Here is a 20,285-nt window from a genome sequence, read left to right as displayed (position 1 = left end):
AACTGCGTCACTTCTGGAACAGATTTCAGGGCCCGTTTCCCCCTCCATTATTCACTGTGATGGAAGCTGTGTGTGCGCACTGAGTATGGGTGTACGGTGAGCAGAGGAAAACAACCCCTCTGCACTCTGCTGCTGCAGCGATCAAAGCAGCCCATCGTGAGATCTGCATTTTCGCATGGGAGCTGGAAAATGCCTCATGCTCCCGAAGAGACCGGCCTTTGCACTTCTGGAGCCAGGCGGCATAGGACATGGAGGAGAATCGGGTTGTTCCCAGGCTGCTCTTCTCCACACACCTGGGGAATATGGACTGACATTTATACGCCGCAAAGAACAGCCCTGATTATCTCAAATACCTCTTCCTTGCAGCAGACGTGCTTACGCATTTTCAGTGAAGTTTCGAATAAGTGAGGTTCCAAGTTGGGGCAGTTCAGCCACCTTCTGTGTTTCTAGCTAAAGCCCCTCAGTTCGGCTGACCCAAGGAGCTTTGCGGAAACCAGCTGGCTATGTTTAAATGTAGGACGTGACCCATAAGAGCAAGCTTATATAGCTGCACTCAGAGCTCCCTGACGTACCAGGGCTGCAAACAGACAGATACCTTCAGAAAATGTCAGCTGCATTTCCTCATGCCTTGCTGAACTCTGCCTGTCATTTTGTCCCCTTGGACTGCTCATAGCCAGGCTGCTTTACATCACTAGAAGGGTCTGGCTAGTCTCAAGCTGCCCTCTGATGTGGGGGACACAAAGGCCATGCCTGCATCCATTAGCAACACGAAGGGTCTGGGCCTCCGCTTCTAATTAAACAGCTAGCGCAACAAATAATTTATGCTTTACATACTGAGCAGTACAGGATGTGTCCACACACTATTCACTCCCATGCAGATCTCCAAGATAGCTCCCAACAGCCAAACTCAGGGACCAGGACCAGTAGGGCTGGGGTAGCATGGTGTTCTGCCCAGGCTAACCAGTCCTGTGGGGAAGCAGGGTATATTCATCTGCCCCCCACTCCTGCAAATGCTGCTTGTGGTACCTGAGCTAGCCTGGGTATCTTTGCACAGCGCTGCATTAGATTGCACAGATGCGCCCACGGAGCTAATCCTGGTTTATCCACTGAGTAAGGAGTCCCTTCCTCCCAAGTGGTGCCTGGAGAGGCCTTCTCATTGCCAGTCTGATAATACTGTCTGTGCCCCTCCGTAGGAAGGTGAGGCACAACTCTCATCCAGCAGAAGGATAAGCCATTGCAGAATGACAGCTATTTTAAAAAAAAATAAGATAATAGTTTATTTGGCCTCTGTTTAGGAGGCAACTAAGGCACAGAGTTCATAACAGGGTGCAATCTTCCCCTGGGCATTCAGTCCTTACAGTCTGCCCAGTTTTCTGACATCCAAGGAAGTAAGGTGCTCCATGAGAGCTGATGGTCTGGTAAAGAAAGTCCTAAGGCTATGAACTATAGGGGAGGTGGGGTAGGAGAGACACCGGTACCTACGGTAGCTCTGGGAGTAGAGCTCAGAGACTCTTGGCTCCTAGTCCTACACTTGATCCAAGAACAGCCTCCTAGATATGGCAGTTGCCAGTATATAACTAAGTATGTAACTATAACTTCCCAGCTATTGCCTTTAGAGCATGCTGACCTACGAGCAATGGACAGCCATGATATCCCTTCACTTGACTTTGCAGCACCTGTGCCTATGGCTTGCAAGTGTGTCTACCATGACAGGATCTAGGCAACACCAGTAACAGCTCCGGTGCTCGAGGACCTTTACTGGAAGACATCCTCCTCTGATTTTTCCTCTTAGATGTTGGATTAGTAGCTGGAGGTTTTTGCTTTTGCTAACCAGGAGATACTACAAATAATATACATCAGATTATTTCCACTTTTGTGAATGGTGGATGGTACCTCAGCATTATACTATAGCCAAATACATTTAGTTTACAATTGTTCAGTCCCAACAGCATTTTTCCTTCCCCAAATGATACATTTCTAAAGAGATTTCTTTGGCCATTTTTAAATTACTTTAGGAAAACCCCTTCCCCACCATCCAGAGGAGGAAAGTTCAAGTAGATGGAGGTGTTACATTATTTGCACACACACATCTGAGAAGTTCGACATGCCCCAAACTCTGCAGATTTTTATTCCATAATTCAGAATTGAACTCTGCTGCCTGCCCCATTTTAAAAAGCGACAAAAAACGCAAAGCAATTTAATTTGAAACCAGTTTCTGCAAGTGCATACTCATCATTTTTGTCTCAAATTTAATAAAGTTTTTGGAGACACCCAGTTGCTTGGCCCAGCTCGACTGCAGCATTATGAAGTTTTAAAAAAAGAAAAGTCCATTAGATGCACACTAACTCTGTGGAGAACAGCTTTGTCTTCATCTCAAATACCAGACACTCTAACTGTGCAATAATAACCATCTATCAGGTAAATAGATTTAACATCAGTATGTGCCTCAAAATTGGTATGCAATGGATCCTGATGTTGCATAAAGAAACATTCAAGCCCAGCAACGCGTGTAAGAGAGTATAACTTAACATGTGTTTTACCAGGGTAAGTGATGCGTGTGCTGTATAAACCCGCTCACTCCCAAGGTTTATAGGAAACATTCCCAGCCTTCAGCTATAAAGGTGATGACTCCGTGCCCATTCATATCAAAGTGCTTGAATGGAGCTTTGGATAGCTAGGTTTGCACTGCACAGACATTTAGCCAATCTTACGTACTTCCACAAGTCTAAAATATGGGCTGAATGATAGCAAAATGAGCTAAGGTATATGCTTTACAGCCTATAAAAGACTTGTACTTAATTTACTCTACAAAGGTTATAGTTGTGTGAAATTTTAATTTCCTGGCTAGTAAGCAGCACTGCTGTCTGGACTATCTGTGCTACTGGACCATTATATCACCCTCCGCTAGCTGAAAGCAAACAGATAACAGAGGCTCTACTTGACAGGGGTTGACGTTGTTTGAAGTACCTTTTCTTTTTGAGCAGAACTCCAAACCTTTCCTTCTCCCTACACTGACTGCAGGCACCTTAAGCGACCGTCGTGGACCTATTTGAGATCCTGGGTATAAACACAAGAATGCAGACCCGTTACATATCCGTCACCCTCAGTGCAAAACTCCTGTCACCTGTGGATTTTTGTTCCACAGCCCTTAGCAGTGATATGGCAGTCTGTACTTAATACAAGGAAAAGAGAGGGAGTAATCCGACCAGAATTGATTAGCAAGCATCCCAGCTGAGTGGATGCTCATCATGTTCCAATCCTTCGACAATTAACTATTGTAGATAGCAGCACCTAAGGTGTTTTCTCTGCTAAAGGAAGAAATTCACTGTTTAACTGTAAGAGTGCAGCCCCACAGATATGTTAGTAGCTGGAGCAGAGCTGCTGGAGTATACTTTCACTAGATGGATTTACTGTGAACCTTCGGCAAGACAGCAGGCTAAGAAGGGCCTGGGGTGTTATGTTACTGCTATTCTGCTTATCAGCCTGAATCCGAAGTACTTGGGAGCAGCGGCAATTCAACTACAAAGCCTTTATGCATGGTAAACCTATTCCTTTAACAGGATTACCATTTTGATCTCTTCGTTAGAGAGGTTTCCATTGTCTGGACCTCTGACAAATGGTCCCAAAGCTCATTTAGTTATTTAATACGGTTATGATGAACCAATCTGCTGATTAAACTCTCATTAATTAGCTTTCTGGGAGTTTTTTTGTAAGGTTGCTGCTTCTCGGATTCACGCTGTGGTATAGGATTGGTCCAGGACAGGGACTGTCAGAGTCTTCTTGTGCAGCTTTTCATCCTTCTAGTTTGCTGCCAAGGGGAGGTGGTGGCAGCCACAGAAGCTTGGGTGGCAGGGGTGAAAGCAAGGTGCAGGAACAGCTTGGGGTAACAGCCACAATTTTACCCGTTTTACCAATGTGGTTAGACACCCCCTTTCTGGTCTTTGCTGCTCTTCCTAGAGAGCATGAGTAGAGGGCTGGAGTTACAGTTCGTATGGCAGAGCCCTGGGGATCCTGAGAACAGTCTCAGAGCACGCAGATGGAAAGTGTCTGGCTTCTCATTTTAGTAGTCTCCTGGCAGTACCTCTCCCAGTGTGGAGGAGGAGGCATTACCTGTTGCCCCCGAGGGACAGGAACATGCTTCTTGCAGAAGAAGCAGCTGGACCCATGCCTTAGTTTTCTCTAGCTTTGTCCCACACCGCACCCAGAAGAGGAGGAGAAGGGTCTAGGGCTGGGGTCTGGCCAGATGCTGCATGCTCCCCCTCTGGATCTTGCTTCAGAAGGAGAAAAACTGAACCCAGGCCAGGAGTATCTGAAGAGATGAGAGCTGTGCCTTGTCCTCAAAGAGACTGGGCTCACCTACCTCTTCTGTCCCTTGGGAGCTCCCTCTGGGAATCTCAAGGAGTGAAAACGAAATCCCTCTGCTCCTTCCTGCTTAGTGTCTGCGTTGCAGCTGCAAGCTAGGGACGCCAGCTGGAAGTCCTGGGGAGACCTGCTAGAGCTGGCTGCAAGCGGAGTCTGGTGGCTCAGCTCCTCAGCCCGTGGCTGCTGGTGTGAGCTCTTCTGCTGCCCTCCGAGTGTTGGTCTCCTGGCGGAGGTAGGATAGGCACCTGCTTGCTTCACACCTGCCTTTTCTCTGCTGCCTGCCTCCTTTCCTGGTTGTGGGAGCTGGGGGTGAGGCTACTCCTGCGACGGAGGAGGAACTACCCTCAGCCCCCAGCTGACCCTCCATGAAGGTACTTGCTCCCTGCAGAGGTCTTGCCTTTGCTCTGCTCTTTCTTGGCCTCACGTGCTGCTGGCATATGGACAGCAGCGGTTACGTACACTTCAGAAGGGGAAGTGGAGCTTTGGGGAAGGTCCCCAAAAGAAAAACACACCCCTGAGTCACTTCTGGGAAGCAGATGGCCACAGGGGAGCCAAACTGTCAGCCAGAAGGGTGAAAAACACACGTTTCCCACCAAAAAGAGCTGCAGCAGGGAAGGGCCAGCCAGCTGCGAGATGAGGCATGTCCCTGCTGCCAGGGGCCCAGCTGCAGGTGCAGCGAAGCACCTTCAGAGCAAGGTGAAGAGCGAACTGGGCCTCTCCCACAGAGACCAGAATTGCAGACGGGCACACTCACCTACAGCTCTGACATCCAAGGTGGGAACGTGGGGTTTTACTGGCATTTACTGCAAAGAGGCTTAAGAGAACACACATAATTCCTCATCCTGTTGTCCCCTGTGTGCACCATGTGACTGAGGAACAGCGCACACAGGTGAGCTGTCCTAATGCAGGCCAGGCCGGCTGCCGGAGAGTGCCCCGAGGGCACTGCTACACCAGAGGTTAGCGCTGCCTGGAAAACGAATGCTTGCACTCTTGGACAGAGGAGAACAGATGCTGAAGCACGGCTAGTCCCCCTAAGAAAGTGCAACGTTGGGGGACTCCACATCTCTCCACTGTAAAATTAAGTCTGGGGGGGATTTCTGAATATGCTTCCCAGCAGCAGGCTGGCTTCACGAGGGCATGCATGAGAGTACCCAGAACTGGCAGAGTCCCTGCTATCCGACCCACTCATCTCAGCCACCCAGCGAGGCAGAAATTCTGGCAGCCTGACATGCCTGCCTCCCTCTTCCTCCTTCTGGCTGGCTGCATCCATCAAAGAGGGGGAAAAATCAACCTGTATTTGCTCAGCCATTAGCTAAGACTTGTCAGGTGTGTGCTTCTGCTGCGCTGGGCACAGTGCACACACATGCAGCTCTTGCCCAAGGAAACTTGTGAGCATATGAGTGTAAGGACCGACCTGGCTGAGGCGTATTCATGTTTCAGTTGGGAGCTGGATGCGTGTGGGGGGAGCTGATAAAATGAGAGTGGGAAAGAAAAAAAGGAGCTGCCAGAGTGCATCCCTGCCTACCCAGAGCCAGTGAGCAAGGGGTCCCTGCCATAGCACAAATGGTGCACAGGAGGCCTTGTCCCTCCCCTGAGACATTTAAGGCATATGGGTAGGGAGAGAAGCCTCCAAGATACCTTGTTTTAGTTAGGGCATGCTTCTTGTTGGCTCTGGTTTCACTGCAAATCACTTTTATTATACGATAACCAGCTTCGCTCTTATGTGCCGACAAGGAAAGCGGGAGGACGGTGAGGAGGCAGCTGGTCGGATCGCCTCCTTGCAGCCTCCCAAGGAGAGCTGCAGCTTTTCCACCCTCTGCCCAGAAGCTTCCCGTTTCCGCTCCCTGCAGAAGCCTGCATTACACAAAGCCCAGGCAGACAAAAGGCTTTGACAGAAAATTTCCTCTCCGCTCTGCAGGCAGGAGGCTATCCCAGATGGGCAGGGCGGCATGGGAAGGCAGGCGCGAGCAGGATGGGGGGAAGGAGGGCCCTGCAATGGGGACAAGCGGGGAGCGAGGGCTTTGCCAAAGAAGAGAGCGGGAGCCAAGCACCAGCTTCACGCAAGGGGGGAGATGCTCTGAAAAGGAACTGGAGAGGCGACTTGCTGAGAAACACCTTCTATTTTCAGAAAGGCTGGCTTTCTCTGCTTCAAAGTTATTTTCTGTCAAAGATGCTTAATTCCCATTGTTAAGCCATAGAGGCCAGGCCTGGTGATGGCAAACATGGCCTTTCACCAGTCCTTATTTCTTTCTATTAGGTTATCAGCAACTTTAGAGATACTGCACTTTAATGGGATGGGAAGTAAAGGCAACGGGATTATCTACCGTGGAGATGACCTTGGTAGGGAGCACTGTTAGAAATGGGCTGGGAAGGGGCGAGAGCAGGAGAAAGGACACCGTTTCTTTCCCGGAGGAACTCAAGCAAATGCAGGGAAGATGCAACAGCAATGCCTTTCCCCTCTGCTTAGCAGCCCTCTCAGGACACAGACCCTTTTTCATACACAATATGCTACTGAAAGCTCTGGCCCTGCTGAGCACCAAATGGAAAATAACTTAATACTCATATTTCCCTGGGCAAAGGGAGAGTTTCCCTCCCGTGAATCCGGCACATGCAGAACTCAAAGAGGAGGGGAGAGAAAAAACAGAGAGAAAAGAAAAGGGTAGCAGAAAAATGCTCTGTGCTTTCAACAGCTCTGTGTGCCTGGAACAGCTGCAACTGCGAGGTGAAAGGAAGGGCAGTGACAGGCTTCAGGGAATAACAACCTTTTACTTATCTCCAGCTCCGCACCAGCAAAAGGGCAGCAAAGCCCAAGGGGCTGATGGCATCTGAGCCTTCGGAGCTGGGGGGCCCTGAAGGGTTTCTGCACCCTGGGAGAGAGACACTCTGCATCTGCAGCCTTTAAAAATCTCTCATCTGGAGGAGAGAACTGCAATGGTTTGACAGCCTGGAGCAGGATTTAGCAGGGCTGGTCGCTGGGAGAGGGAGCTCCAGCATGCTTAGCGCGCAGAGGTATTATGCAGGGCTAGACAGAAAAATAACTTGGGCTGGCATTTCTCTCTCCCATGTATGCACTCCCCATGTGTCCTCAGGTGACACTGGCTCCCTTTGCTGACAAGGACAAGTCTTAACTCCTGCCAGCCCTGCTGGAGCCCATATGCTTATTGGTGCACCAGACAGACTGTGGTCTGCCCACCTCAGCAGACCCGAACGCAAGCTTTCATTATGGGCGACGGAGGGAGAAACGGGTTTGATTCCCAGGTCCCGGGAGGAGCGTGCAGCATCAGAAATGAGGAAAATGATCTTTTCGCCCATAAAAGGAGCCAGTCTAGTGTGATGGTAATAAATCCATGCCTCTCCTCCCCCGACTGTGTTTACAGTCCTGTTGTGGTTTGAAGTGGAATGGGTTTTGCCGCTTCATGCCCATTCAGTCCCCCTGCAGGACTACGGCTTTGGAGTTGAGATTCAGATCCTAATCAATGATGACACGTTTTCTGTGCGAGGCCAAAAAAACACCCCTGGCAGGTGTAATGTGGGTCCCACTGGACTTACTGAACTCTGGCCAGCTGTGAAGGAATAAGTCGCTGCAGTAAAGAACAAGGGGGTTCTCTTGCCATAGTGCAAATGCTGACACAATCGTGGAGGGGCTCTCTCACCCCACAACACCTGTTTGGCTGGCCCTGGGAAACCAGGGTTCGGAGTCGCTGCTGACCCCACAGCCCAGCTGGCTGACTGCATTGGTATACAAGGCACTGACAGTCAGATCAAAAGACACCTTCAGGCCATGCTGTACATGCTTAGCACCCTGCAAAATCATTAACCCTCCATGCTTTATATTTACTAGTGGCCCCTGACATGTCTCCAGTTGGACTTGCTGCGAAGGTGTACAAGAATATGTCTGCACAGCATAAACACCCCCACCCAACCCCCTCCTCCCCAAAAAAACCAAAACCACAAAACAAAACAACAAAAAACCTCCCTTCTCTGTGCCCCAGAGAAAGTCCAGGTGAAATACCCCCTGCAGGTCTGTTGGGTCAAGGGTAGCGAGGAAAAGCGAGTTTGTGGGCCCTCTGCTGAAAACAACCTGCCCCCGAGCGTGGCTGGAGATGGCTGGTCTCAACCGCTGAGAAACGGCACGCTCACACGTTGGACTTTTAGGTGAGTAAGAGGCACGTAGGACCACGTATGCAGAGTTTTAGACCCTATTGTTCCTGCATAACTAGCCTGGCTTCCCATGGGGAAGGCGCCTAAACCCTTAATAACAGGAAAACCATGACTAGTGACTGCATGAGGGAAGAGGAGGAGGGAGGGGGCCAAAGCATGTGCCACCCTGCTCGAGCTGGCCCACTGGGCAGCCAGGAAGGGGAGAGAAGAGACCTGGGGCCAGAAGACCAAGCCAGAGGCAGCGCAGCTCAGTGAGATGGGAAGGGGGTGGAGAGCTGGGGTCTGGCCCCTGCTCCAGGCCCGGGGTTTTCTTGTACTCTGCATTTAATCACCATTGGATAGAAGACATGCAATGGATCTAGGGGCCGTTCCCTGCCAGGGCAGTGCCCGTTTCACTGCCAAGCTCCCTCTGCTATGTTCTCCTCTGGGCCCCACACATCTTTCCCCTCGTCAGGGGGAACACAGCAGCAGGGTGGAGAGTAGTCTAAAATGCCTAGTGAGGTTTGGGGGTTAGGGCACTTTGGTGGGAAAGAACAGATGCAGGTTCAAACCCTCTCTGAGCAAGAGGAGCCTAGGACCCAGGTCTCCCACTCTCTGGGCAAGTGCCCTAACCACTGGGTGGTGGGGCTAAAGGGTGGGAGGGACCCCCTGACTTGCATGGAGTTGCATGCCCCCTCAAGACTTGCCTAAGAGGCCACTTCTGCAGCTAACTTCAGTCATGTCTGTACTCCTTCCCAATGGAAGGGTAGAGCTGGCTTTGGGATACCATGTGGGATTTGGGATTTCAAATTTAAACAAATCCTTGAGATCTTCCCAAAAACCAACTGGCCATGCCCCAGGATCCTGAAGCACAGGAGCTGTACCATCCCAGTGGAGCACATCCGCATTTCTACTCGGGAAAAGATGAAGCTGGAGTTGCCTTCAAGTGCACACAAGGCAGAGTTGTCAAAGTCAACAAGGATCCCCAGTAGGAAACCAGGATTTGCCAACAACTGCCGTTATTCCACCTGCGATGATGCCATTTCTTAGATCAGGGCTTTGAATGCTGCAGCCTCTCCACGACTGCTGGTAAGTGCCAGCTCCAACGCTGCCTGCTAGATCTGCCACCCAGTGCAAGAGTAAATAGGTCAATTCAAATGAGAACGCATAATAAGTACCCCTTTGATTCTCCCTTTTAAGTCCCTGTGTATTGTTGGGGTCTGCGTAATTTCTTTGCATGCTTTATTCTGTGATGTCCCATTGGACTAGAGAGCTGCCTGTAAGGTTGGGAACGTAGCATTTTTTTGTTTTATCTTGCGTTTGAAAAGTTTTAGAATTATTCTATAACCTTGCTAGATATAACATAAGCCTTTCAAAGCTGCTCTTTGTTCAAGCCTCCAACACCATGAAAGAGATTTGTTTTCCTCTGGGCTACAGGCTCCACTTAGGAGTTTGCTATAGACCAATAATTATATTTTTCCCATGGGAATTTCCACATATCTGATGGAGCCTTGAGAAGGTGCCTGTTACCCCCTCCGCCTTTGCTCTGAACCCTATCAAGAGACCCAAACAATGTTCTTCAAAGCTATTAGAGTAGTTGGACCTCACCCGCCAGGGATGTTAGATGGATGTTAACTTCCCTTGGCTTAAAATCAATCCTTCCTGTCCTCTGCCTTGAATTGATAGGTGTGCAACACAGACATTGCAAAAGCCTCTTGTCCTGTGCAATGGACTCAGCCACCTTTCTATAGCTTGGTCACTTATTTAATTCTCTGTCAGGACCTCGGAGGCTCAAACCAAACCCAGGTTTTCTAGGTTTGTGGGCAGAGGCCCAGGCTACGGTGCCACCAAGCAGCAAACCTGGTGCTAGACACAGCCCAGCCTGGTCCTTCCTGTGCACTTCCCCATGTGATCCAAGGAAACCCATGGAAGACACAAGCTCTCGATGGGAGGGCTATAAAATCCTCCGGCTTGGCCTGGGGGATTGTCCTGGCAGCAATGTTGGTAGTCTGGTTACTTGGGTGCCTCCAGCCTTGCTCTAGCTTCAATCCTGCCTCACCTCTGTCTTGGATCCCAGTACCTTGCTCCTGGATTCCCTACCTCCTGGCCTGGCCTTGACCATGGACCCAACCCAGACTCCAATTGATATCTAAGATTCATATTGATACCTGGTGCTCTGACCCTTGGCTTGCTTTTGAACCCTGATCCCCCACGTCCAGGCTGTACCCGTGACACTCTTCTGAGCCACCTTCTTGGCTTCCTCCTCTCCCTTGTTTAATTCTTCATTACATGCTGTGTGTATGCTTGTCTGTGGTAAGTCCTGTGCAATGGTCAGATTAGGACATACAGTCTTTTCTGGTGGGATCCCTTTAAAAATCTAAATCACTGCAGAAACCCAATCTGTGCCAATATCTGAGACTTAAATACCTTTAACAAGGCGACATGAATCAGCGCCACAGCCCATTAAGAGATCCTACTGTCCAAAGGAAACAAAGCTCCAATACGTGACAACTGCACAGTTGTTACGTCTGTGTTTGGGGCTCTGGCTCATCAGTCATTTGTCTGACTCACTCGCTGCATTTGAGTTTCTCCTTCCCGTCCAAGTTTTCTTTGTAATGCTCTGTGTTGGATAAAGTAGAGGGGTGTGGACCTTGAACGGCCTGTGCACATCACAAGATTACTCAGCATTTAAAGACACTGGGAAGTACTAGGTAACACCACCCTAAGGAAAGGCATCCTGTTGAAAGGAGCACATTCTGCTCTCTGGGGCACGCTCAAGGCTCCCTGAAGTTAGTGGAAGGTTAAATGTAGCTTTGAAGTGGTCTGGAATTAGATCACTTTACAAACACGGGAAGCTGGAGGGAGCCAGCCACAGTAAGCAACAGATTAAGGTTTAAAAACAACAGCAGTGAAGTTGCAGGGGTAAGTGGAGGAACCCACTTGAGCACCCACTGCTGTGAGAGTGGACGTGGTGGTTTGGGCAGGGGACCGGGAGGCAAAGGTCTGTTGGGTGTTACTCCCAGCTCTACTGTCCTATGTGATCTCAGACAAATTGCAGACTTCATGCCTGTCAACCATGCAAAGTCTTCTAGCTACTCCTGAGAAAATAACTAGCTGGAACTTAATGGGCCTTTTAAAAATAATCAATTAGAAAGAAAAGGAGACCTAAGAAATAACTAGAGTTGGAAGGCAGGCTGAGCTTGGAGGCTGCTGTTCTTCCGGAAAATAAACTAGGCCTTCCACCGTGCATCAGGAAAAGTGATCAGTTGATTGGCATTGAGGGAAATGAAGAAGTTCACTTTTGCTTCCTGCTTCTTAATCAACCCCCTCAGTTAACCTGGCAAGAGAAGCCAGCTCCAAAGGGATCAGAGCGCTCTTGTGCTTTGTCCCCAAGTGTTAGAAAAGCTCCTGAAATTCAGCTGTCCATTAGCCCAGCCTAAAATAAACCTGAGGGTCACAGCAGAGGTCCCTGCTGGTGAAGCTGTCCTAGACATGGCACTCCTGCAATCCCGGTGCCCTGGGAGTTCAGGGCTGACCCAGGAGGTCAAAGTACTGGCTGGCTGCAGAATGAAGTACTCTATCCTCACCTGAACCTGCTTAAATACGTAACGAAGTCAGGGAGTGAAACAGGCTGAGGCAAAACGCCCAGTAGATGCTGCAGGCAGCTTATTGCCAACTCTGCTATCACTCAAGACAGGCAGCACAGCCAAGACACCGGCTCCACACAGGATAACGCGCAGGGAACTGAAGAAGTGTCACGTGAACTGGCCCCTTCTCCCTCTTTAATCCTCTGTCAAATTCCTTCTGGACCTCTCCTCTGCTGTGATGCTGACCATGTCCTACCACCTGGCCATAAAAAGCTGATACCTTCCTTTCCCCCTTTCACTTACTTATTTCAGACACTGCCCCTCACCCTCGCTCACCTGCACTGGGTTCAACACCCAGCCCCAAATGAGGCAGAGAGCGGATTTCAACCCGGGTCTTCTGGATACCTTTCCGACTGGGGTCCCACCAGGCATTCAGGGCAAGCTGCTTTCGGGAACGGTCTGCCGAGCCATTGAGAGTGACCCCTGGGCCGGGTCTGTTGAAAGGAGGACACCTGGGTTTCAGGCCCTGCTATAGCAAATGTTTAAATGTTAAGGTTATTCCAAGTGGACCAGACCAACAGGGCACGGAAGTCCCATAGCCCAGTAAACCCCACAGCCCTGTGGTTATGGCCCTTTTGTGGGTGGTAGGAGAGGTGGGCTGAACTGCCCCAGCACAGAGGAAAGAATAAAACCCGGACTCAGAGTGAGTGCTACAACCATAGAGCTACTGGACAAAAAGGGGATACAGCTGCTTCTTTTCCAGCAGTTTTGTGATTCATGCCTCTCCACCCCCAGTTTTGTTTTTTGCAACGGCAGACGTTCATCAGCTTGGAACAGATTCTGCAGACATGTTCAGAGTGACCAACGCTGCAGCTCTGGTGGGTTTACTAGCCCATGAAAACAACTCACTAAGCATTACTGGGAGTGCTTACCTGCCAAAGGACTTGCTTGCCCTGAAACATTAACAAGAAAAGGAAATCTGTTTGGATGGTAAATGATAAAAAGCCACCCAAATTGTGAACTCTCATTCCCAATACCTGAGGGCATCACCTAAATATTAAAAAAACCTTGTTCACGGTCTGTTTATATCCCAGTGTCATTTAACACAGCAGACTTTGCATCTCTGGCTCGCACTGCCTTGTTTGTACTTCAGGTTCCTTCTCGCACACTGCTGCTCCTACTACCACGGCCTGCCACACTGAATGGAAAACCTGTGTTTGAACACAGTCTCCTTTTCCTTCTTTCAGGCCCAGAACGGAAGAGAGAGAGATTCAGTTTCCTTTCACAGAATCACAGACAAGGAGGGCTGGAAGGGAGCTCAGGAGGTCACATCTAGTCCAACCCCTGCTCCAAGCAGGACGAACCTCAGCTATTTCATCCTTGTCTACGTGGGTCTTTAAAACATCCAAGGATGGAGACCCCACCACCTCTCTGGGTAACCTGCTCCAGTGCTTTACCACCTTCCTCATGAGACAGTTTTTCCTAATATCCAACCTCAACTTCCCTTGCTGCAGCTTGAGCCCATTGCTCCTTGTCCTGTCGTCTGCCCCCACTGAGACCAGCCCAGCTCCAGCCTCTTTGCAGCCCCCCTGCAGGGAGCTGAAGGCTGCTATCAAATTCCCCTCGGTCTTCTCTTCTCTTTCTGCAACACTGAGCCCCTACACTGCTGGCATTACACATGAGCTCACCTTGCAGCAAAGAGGCTGCCAACAGCAGGAAGCCCAGAATACCCAGTGTGATTAAAGACTATTTTCAAATCCACCGTGTAGTTTATTCATGGCAGGAAGTGCTCTCTACTTGGTGCATTTCAAAATGCCAAGTCAGAGGGAGAGGACTGCAGCATTCCTCCGGAAGATGTCAATGCTTGCTAACTTAATTGTATCAATTGTATCCAGGTGAACAAAAATGTCTCCCGCCCAGACTGGAAAAAGCAGCAATTACTTTAAATGTAAAGCAGGAGGGAGTGAGGTTAAAACTAAATGTGGATGCAAGCAAAAGATGAGGCCCTTTACATATACAAGGGGAATGCTTTCAAGCACCGGGAGGGTTCATTTCTATCATGCTATGAACAGTAGTTCTTTACAACATGAGATTTCCCTGTTCCAGATCCTTAAGATGAGGGCATGGAGCTCTGATGTGAGCTCCTCTCCCTCCTGCTTAAAAATTTCAATTCCATCAGCCCCAGGTGCCTTTATCTTCTTGATATGCTTTATCTGCTTGATGGCTTTCCTCACCTTATCAAGGGTTGGAGGGATTCCAGGACTGTCTCTGACTGGGTGTTGCAGGATGGAGCTGACTGGTCAACAACTGTGATCTTCAAAATGCTCCTTCCAATGAGCATTGATGGCTCCCCTTCCCTGGATCAGGTCTCTTCCAACCTCTTTGAGGTTAAGATGGGAATTAAGCAAGGCCGCATCATTCCTCCAACACTTTTCTATTCCTTACCACGATCCTATGTCTGACCACTCGGAGTGGAGCTAAACTACCAAGTGGATAGTAAACTGTTTAATCTCAGCTGACTCTGAGCCAAAATCAAGACTACCCTGGCCTTAAACATCGAGCTCCGGTACACTGATGCTGTTGTCTGTGCTCTACTTTGAAGCAGATCCTCAGGTAGCTGTCAACGTCTTTACCAAGGCATGCAAGAAAACGGGACCAATGCATTCAGAAAACTAAGGTCCTCCGTTAGCAAGCTGTTAATGAGCAGTCTCTAGCTTGGGTAATTCAGATTTATGATGAGACTGGGGAATGTTGAGTGTTCCCATAGCCTGAAAGCCATGTCTTGCAGAAGGCTGACATGGACAGACAAATCCAGCATCACCTTAAAAGCGTAAGTGCAGCCAGAGGAAATGGGTGTCTGAAGACTGCAACATCAGATTGATAACCAAGCTCATGGTTTATCCAGCAGTCATGACCCTCAGCTTACTGTATGGAGCTGAGATGCGGACAACATACAGGAGACGCCTCAAGCTGCTGGAGAATACTATCAATGCTGCCTGAGGAAAATCCTTCAAATCTAGTGGGAAGACAGATGCACCAATATTAGCATCCTCTCGCAAGCAAACACCACAAGCATCAAGGCAATGAACATCCAACATCAACTTCGCTGGACCAGCCACGTCATCCAGATGTCCAACTCCAGACTCCCGAAGCAAGTTTTATTCTTCCAGCTCAGTCAAGGCCTAAGCTCAAGAGGAGGGCCACATCCTCAAGGCCAACTTGAAAGAAAAAGTAACATCAACATCAAGTCATGGGAAACTATCACCCAGGACTGCCCCAAATGGAGGAAGAGTCTGCTGCAAGGATCTCAGTACTTAGAAACCTTACAAAGGCAACAGGAGATGGAAAAGCGGGAGCGGCAGAAACAGCATATTGTGGACCAAATAAAAAATCCAGAGCCACCCACCCCGCACGGAAACATGTGCCTGAGCTGCAACAGTCTGTCGATCCCAGATTGGTCTCGTCAGTCAACTCTGGACCCACGGATAAGACAATCATGGAAGGCGATCATCCTCGACTATGAGGGATGACAATACAGAACCTCAGATGAGCTGAATCAAAATCAATGCAGGCTCTTCTCTGAGTAGGGGGCACCACGAAAAAATCCCCCAGGCATGGGAGATAGGGGGTCAGCTGTAGGCAGCAGAAGAGGTATGCAGAGCCTTAAAGGTAAGGACAAATAATATGACAGATGTTGAGAGCAGGAGAGAGGTAGCGCAGGGAGTGAAGAGCACAAGTGAGTTGCAGGGGTGGAAGGGTCACTACTTTGTACAGGTTATAGGTGGGAGGTAGGGAAGGGGATGGTGATAGTTGTATGAGAAGCAAGGGAAGCCGATGCACAGACCAGGATTTTTGCCACTGGGACAGAACAAGGGGTAGGCTTTAAAACAACTCTGGCTATTTTCTGGTTTCAGTGGGGCACCAGCAGGATGCTTTTGTATTCTGAGTGTGCTCCTATATCCATGTGCTCACCTCCCAACCCTAAAATACCCGAGCTGAATTTGGAAGGAAGAGGAGATGAATGTTGTCCATCAAAGGGACCTTTTCTAAACAACTCCTTAAAAGCAGGGCCTGTGAAATGCCCTTGCAGCTGTAATTTTATATAGAAACTTGCTCTATTTTACCTTATTGAAGAAAAGCTTGAGAGGTGACTTGCCTACAGGTGTGTGCCCAAGGCGAAGAAGGCAGAGCTAAGGTAGCACACAAAGGCAGAGAGCAGTCCAATGGCTGGAAGCCGAAACTACAGAGTCAACTAGGCCTATTTTTTAAACTAGCCCTTGAGCGAGTCACCAAGGAATAGGATGGGATCGGGATCTGTACCCATTGAGGCCTGAAGAGCTACAGGGGATAACTTTCTGTGAGGTGAACTGCAGTCCAGTCAGGTGTTACTGGCACTGGCTCAGGGATGGCGAGGTGAATGACCACAGCCTGTGGCAGACTACATAACAGTTATGGCTGGAAGTGGCCACTAAATCTGTGAATCTATTTTCAAGATGTAAGAAACATTCAAAAGATACCAAAGCGCTGCTTAAACACACCAAGCAGAGAGTAGGCAGCTGGAATCACTGCCCACACAGCACAAGTCCAGCTGTTCTTCATGAAACCTCGGCAGAACATTTTGCAGGGCAAAACAGACTCTGGAGAGATGGGACGGAGAAACGGGGGGCTGTTCTGCACTAACTCAGGCAGGTTAATGCTTTGCTGAGTGCACGGCGATTGCTCGGCCCTAGGTGAAAGTCAGATGCTGATAAGTGGCAATATAGGGTTGGAGAATGAGGAGGAAGGGGAAAACCCCTCCCAGGGAATGAGCCAGACATGTAACAAGTACGGCACCTGCTGTTGAAAGAGTACTTTTAGTAAGAACGCTACAGTTCATTTTGGTACACGTGTACCAGAAGTCCCACCTTCAGTCTTGCCCACGGTCTGTACCGGTGACGTTTTGAACAGGATCCCAGGGCCACAGTGGACTAAGCTGTTTCTACTACATGTTCGGCAACAGGTTTGATGAGGCTTTCTGATGTCCTCTCCCAGACTAGCATTTTATTTTTTTATTATTTCTTCTTGTTCTGATTGGATAGAGGTGCATAAAGGAAGCAGCTGAGCCCAATATCTGACTGTGATGTCTGATGCCTACACCAGCAGAAGCTCTTCTAACATGACCAATATATTCAAATCTCTCCCGAGAAGGGTGATTAACAGCTTGAGAAACTGAATCAGAGACTGTCCGATTACTGCAGTGGGCTTCACAGCTTTTAGCAAAATCTTGTTGCTGTAAATATTCGGCACCTAGAAAACGCTTTGTTTTCTCCCAACAGGGCCCTGCTTCTATAAACAGGAGGCCAGCTGGAAAGGGAACAGAGCTTTGTGAAGTTTGCAGTCCTGAAGGAGAGCAGCTGGAGGACTCTGCTTGCAGTGCCATAAAATGATTGCAGAGACCATGGGCTGGTTCTGCCATGGGTGAAGCATGTCAGCATCCCAGTCGTGCTTCCTTTTAGTTCAGTCCAGGGCTCAGAGGATGTCTACACTGCACCTTTGGCATGCCCCAGGCGTGACGAACCTGAGCAAGCCCATCCACCCACTCCTGCTCCCCTGCCAAACCTGGAAACGAGGCAGGAAGCTGCTCAAGGGGCACCAGCGTGCTCTCCCTGGTTGCTCTCAGGCACGGCAGAGGCTAAGATCTGGATAGCAGCCAGGAGGAGATGTCCCAGGGTGGCTTCACTGCTACACTGCTGGATTTGGAGCATACAAGCAGGAGTGTCCCTCTCCGATAGTCCACAGATGCAGTGCAGACAGCTGGGACAGCTGACTACAGCCTGCTCACGTGCCAAGTCCCTTCTTGCCTCTTGCTTGGCTGCTCTGTTTCTTCTGCTGGAGCCTCTCCAAAAAGCAATCATGAGATTGTTTTAAGCCATGGGCAATGTGTTTTCCCACTTCCCGTTCTCTGAAACAACTGATTCCTCTTCTGAAACCTTCAAAAACATTCAGTCTGGGGCAGACCATGAATGGCTGAGGTGTGGGACCAGAATAAAGCCAGTGCAAGCGGGGTCTGTGGCAGGAAGGGTAGGGAAGCCGATGTTCTCTACAACCCTGGCTTTGGTCTGCTCAGACTGCCGGGACTTGATCTGTCCCTGGTCATGGGTCTTTCTAGTTTAACCTCTTCTCTTCTCACTCTGACTCCTGCTCCTACCTCAAATCTCTCTCTTTCAATAAAAAGCTTGCTAGGACCCTCTTCCCAGCTCTTCATTCTGGCTCTTCTTCTCCAGCATCTTGCTCCTTCACCTTAGAAGCAGAAGCTTGGACAGCCTCTTGTGATTTAGCCCCACTTAGGCATGTCTCTCTTCTACTGCTCCCGGTAACTATGCCAGTTCTGCTTCCTACTTCTCTGCTGTGCCGCAGGCCCCTTCCATGATTTGTCCTGGCTGCCCTTTCTCCCTCCAGATCTGGAAAGCAAAACTAAACCAAATTCGTATTCTCTTCCAAGCTGGGAGATGCTAGGCATATGGAGAACTGGGAGAGCTGCTAGTTATTCAAGAGACTTCCTACCACTTCTCCATGTCATCCTTTGAGTCTTCTCATGAACCTTGTAAGCACCCTGAGGTCAGGACCATCACCTCTGTACAGCACTCGGAGCCCCTGACCTTCGGCTTCACCTGCGACTATAATGCAAATAAAAAATTACAAACGGCCCCATCGGAGGAAGGGCTGCATGCCACTGTGCTTTGACTTTTTGTAACCATAGTTAATTTATACTTTGCCTTCTTTCCCTGCCTTCTCTAGATCTGTAGGCTTCTCAGACAGGACAGGAAGGTTTTTAGCGTGCCACCAGGATCCTCTTGGCCTGGAAATGGCAGCGAAGAGCCATGAACCACAGTGCACTTGCGCTGGAAAATATCTGTCCACTGACAAGTGCATATTATTTGTATTTAATACAGTACTTATCTGCGGACCCTGCACTTCAGCACTGAGACACTATACAGCAGGCTGCAAACCCTCGCAGCTACTTGGCGGATGTGGAAACTTGTAGAGAAGACAAAGGAAGAGCCCAGACTACTGAGCAGTCAGAACAAATTGGATCAGCTGTCAGGTAGGCACAGAGCAAGTCTCCTCATTAATGAATCCAGTGCAAGGGCAAGAATGCCAATGGGATGATACAGTTCGCAGATGCTGTGGCCTGTTCTGGAGCAGTTCACATCAGTGAGAGGGTGTCTATACACATACATATACATATACACATACATATACATAGTCAGCACTCTTGTGGAGGAAGCAATATCTTTTATTAGACCAACTACATGAAAAATGATTTTTTTAATTTGCAAGCTTTCGGGCTTACGTGCCCTTCCTAAGGCAAAGGAGAGTGCAAAGATTGTAAAATTTCTCCCAGGTAGAAATGAAATTCATGCACAGGAGAACTAGAGGATGGTATACGTTCTCCTGGGTGGGAAAGTTAATTTTATGCAAATTAGGCTCGAATAAAAGTTGAAGCAGTCTATTTACCTCAAAAGGTGTGTGATGGCAAGCAGGATGCTGAATTTTGCTTCTTTCTTGTTAAGTTGTGTTATGCACATGGCCATGCACATGCACTGTCTCCTACAGAGCAGGAAGACTAGGGTGCTCTCAGCTGAGGCACCATGGACTGAAAGAAGGAAAATTCTCTCCTCAACACAACCACAGCTGCCCCTTCCAAGGTCAAAGCCAAATTGCACTGGTGCAAAGCACCTTTGGGGATAATACTCTGGTGGACCCTTCAGAAGCACAGCACTCACAACATGGAAAAAATAAGAAAAGGTAAAATATACCCCATGCCTTGTACTGTCCTGCTTACTCCTTCTGCAGTGCTGCAGAGCTTAGGCTCGGGGTGGCGGGGGTGTTACATTCTTGACTTAGACTTTCAACAGGCTCTCCGCTACAGGATTTGCAACCTTTGCCCAAAGTCACTTAGTGAATCAGGGGCAGGGACACAAATGGAGCCCAGAATTCCTGACATCCAGCCCTCTGCTTTAAGACAGATTACCCATGTAGATCCCCTTGGCAAATACTTATTTTTGGCTTTTCTCATGAATTTTTAAGACATTTATATATAGTCAGGAACACCACGCTCATCTCACTAACTTCTAATCCAAATTAGTAGCTTCACTCCTGGATTGTAAAACCTGCACCTCCTTTCTCACTGATCTCAACTAACTGCCCTCCCAC

The 20,285-nt window shown here is 49.1% G+C and overlaps 1 protein-coding gene across 4 annotated transcripts in view; it reads right to left on the bottom strand.

Moving 5' to 3' along the window:
* FAM219A (family with sequence similarity 219 member A) overlaps window positions 1-20,285 on the bottom strand; it is a 143,026-nt gene that overhangs the window by 29,985 nt on the left and 92,756 nt on the right. The gene's annotated exons all lie outside the window — the stretch shown is intronic.

This window comes from Crocodylus siamensis, chromosome 3 (genome assembly GCF_052110815.1).
Source record: "Crocodylus siamensis isolate JL-2025a chromosome 3, ASM5211081v1, whole genome shotgun sequence".
Lineage (NCBI taxonomy): Eukaryota > Metazoa > Chordata > Crocodylia > Crocodylidae > Crocodylus > Crocodylus siamensis.
This window is presented reverse-complemented; position numbering and strand designations above follow the sequence as displayed.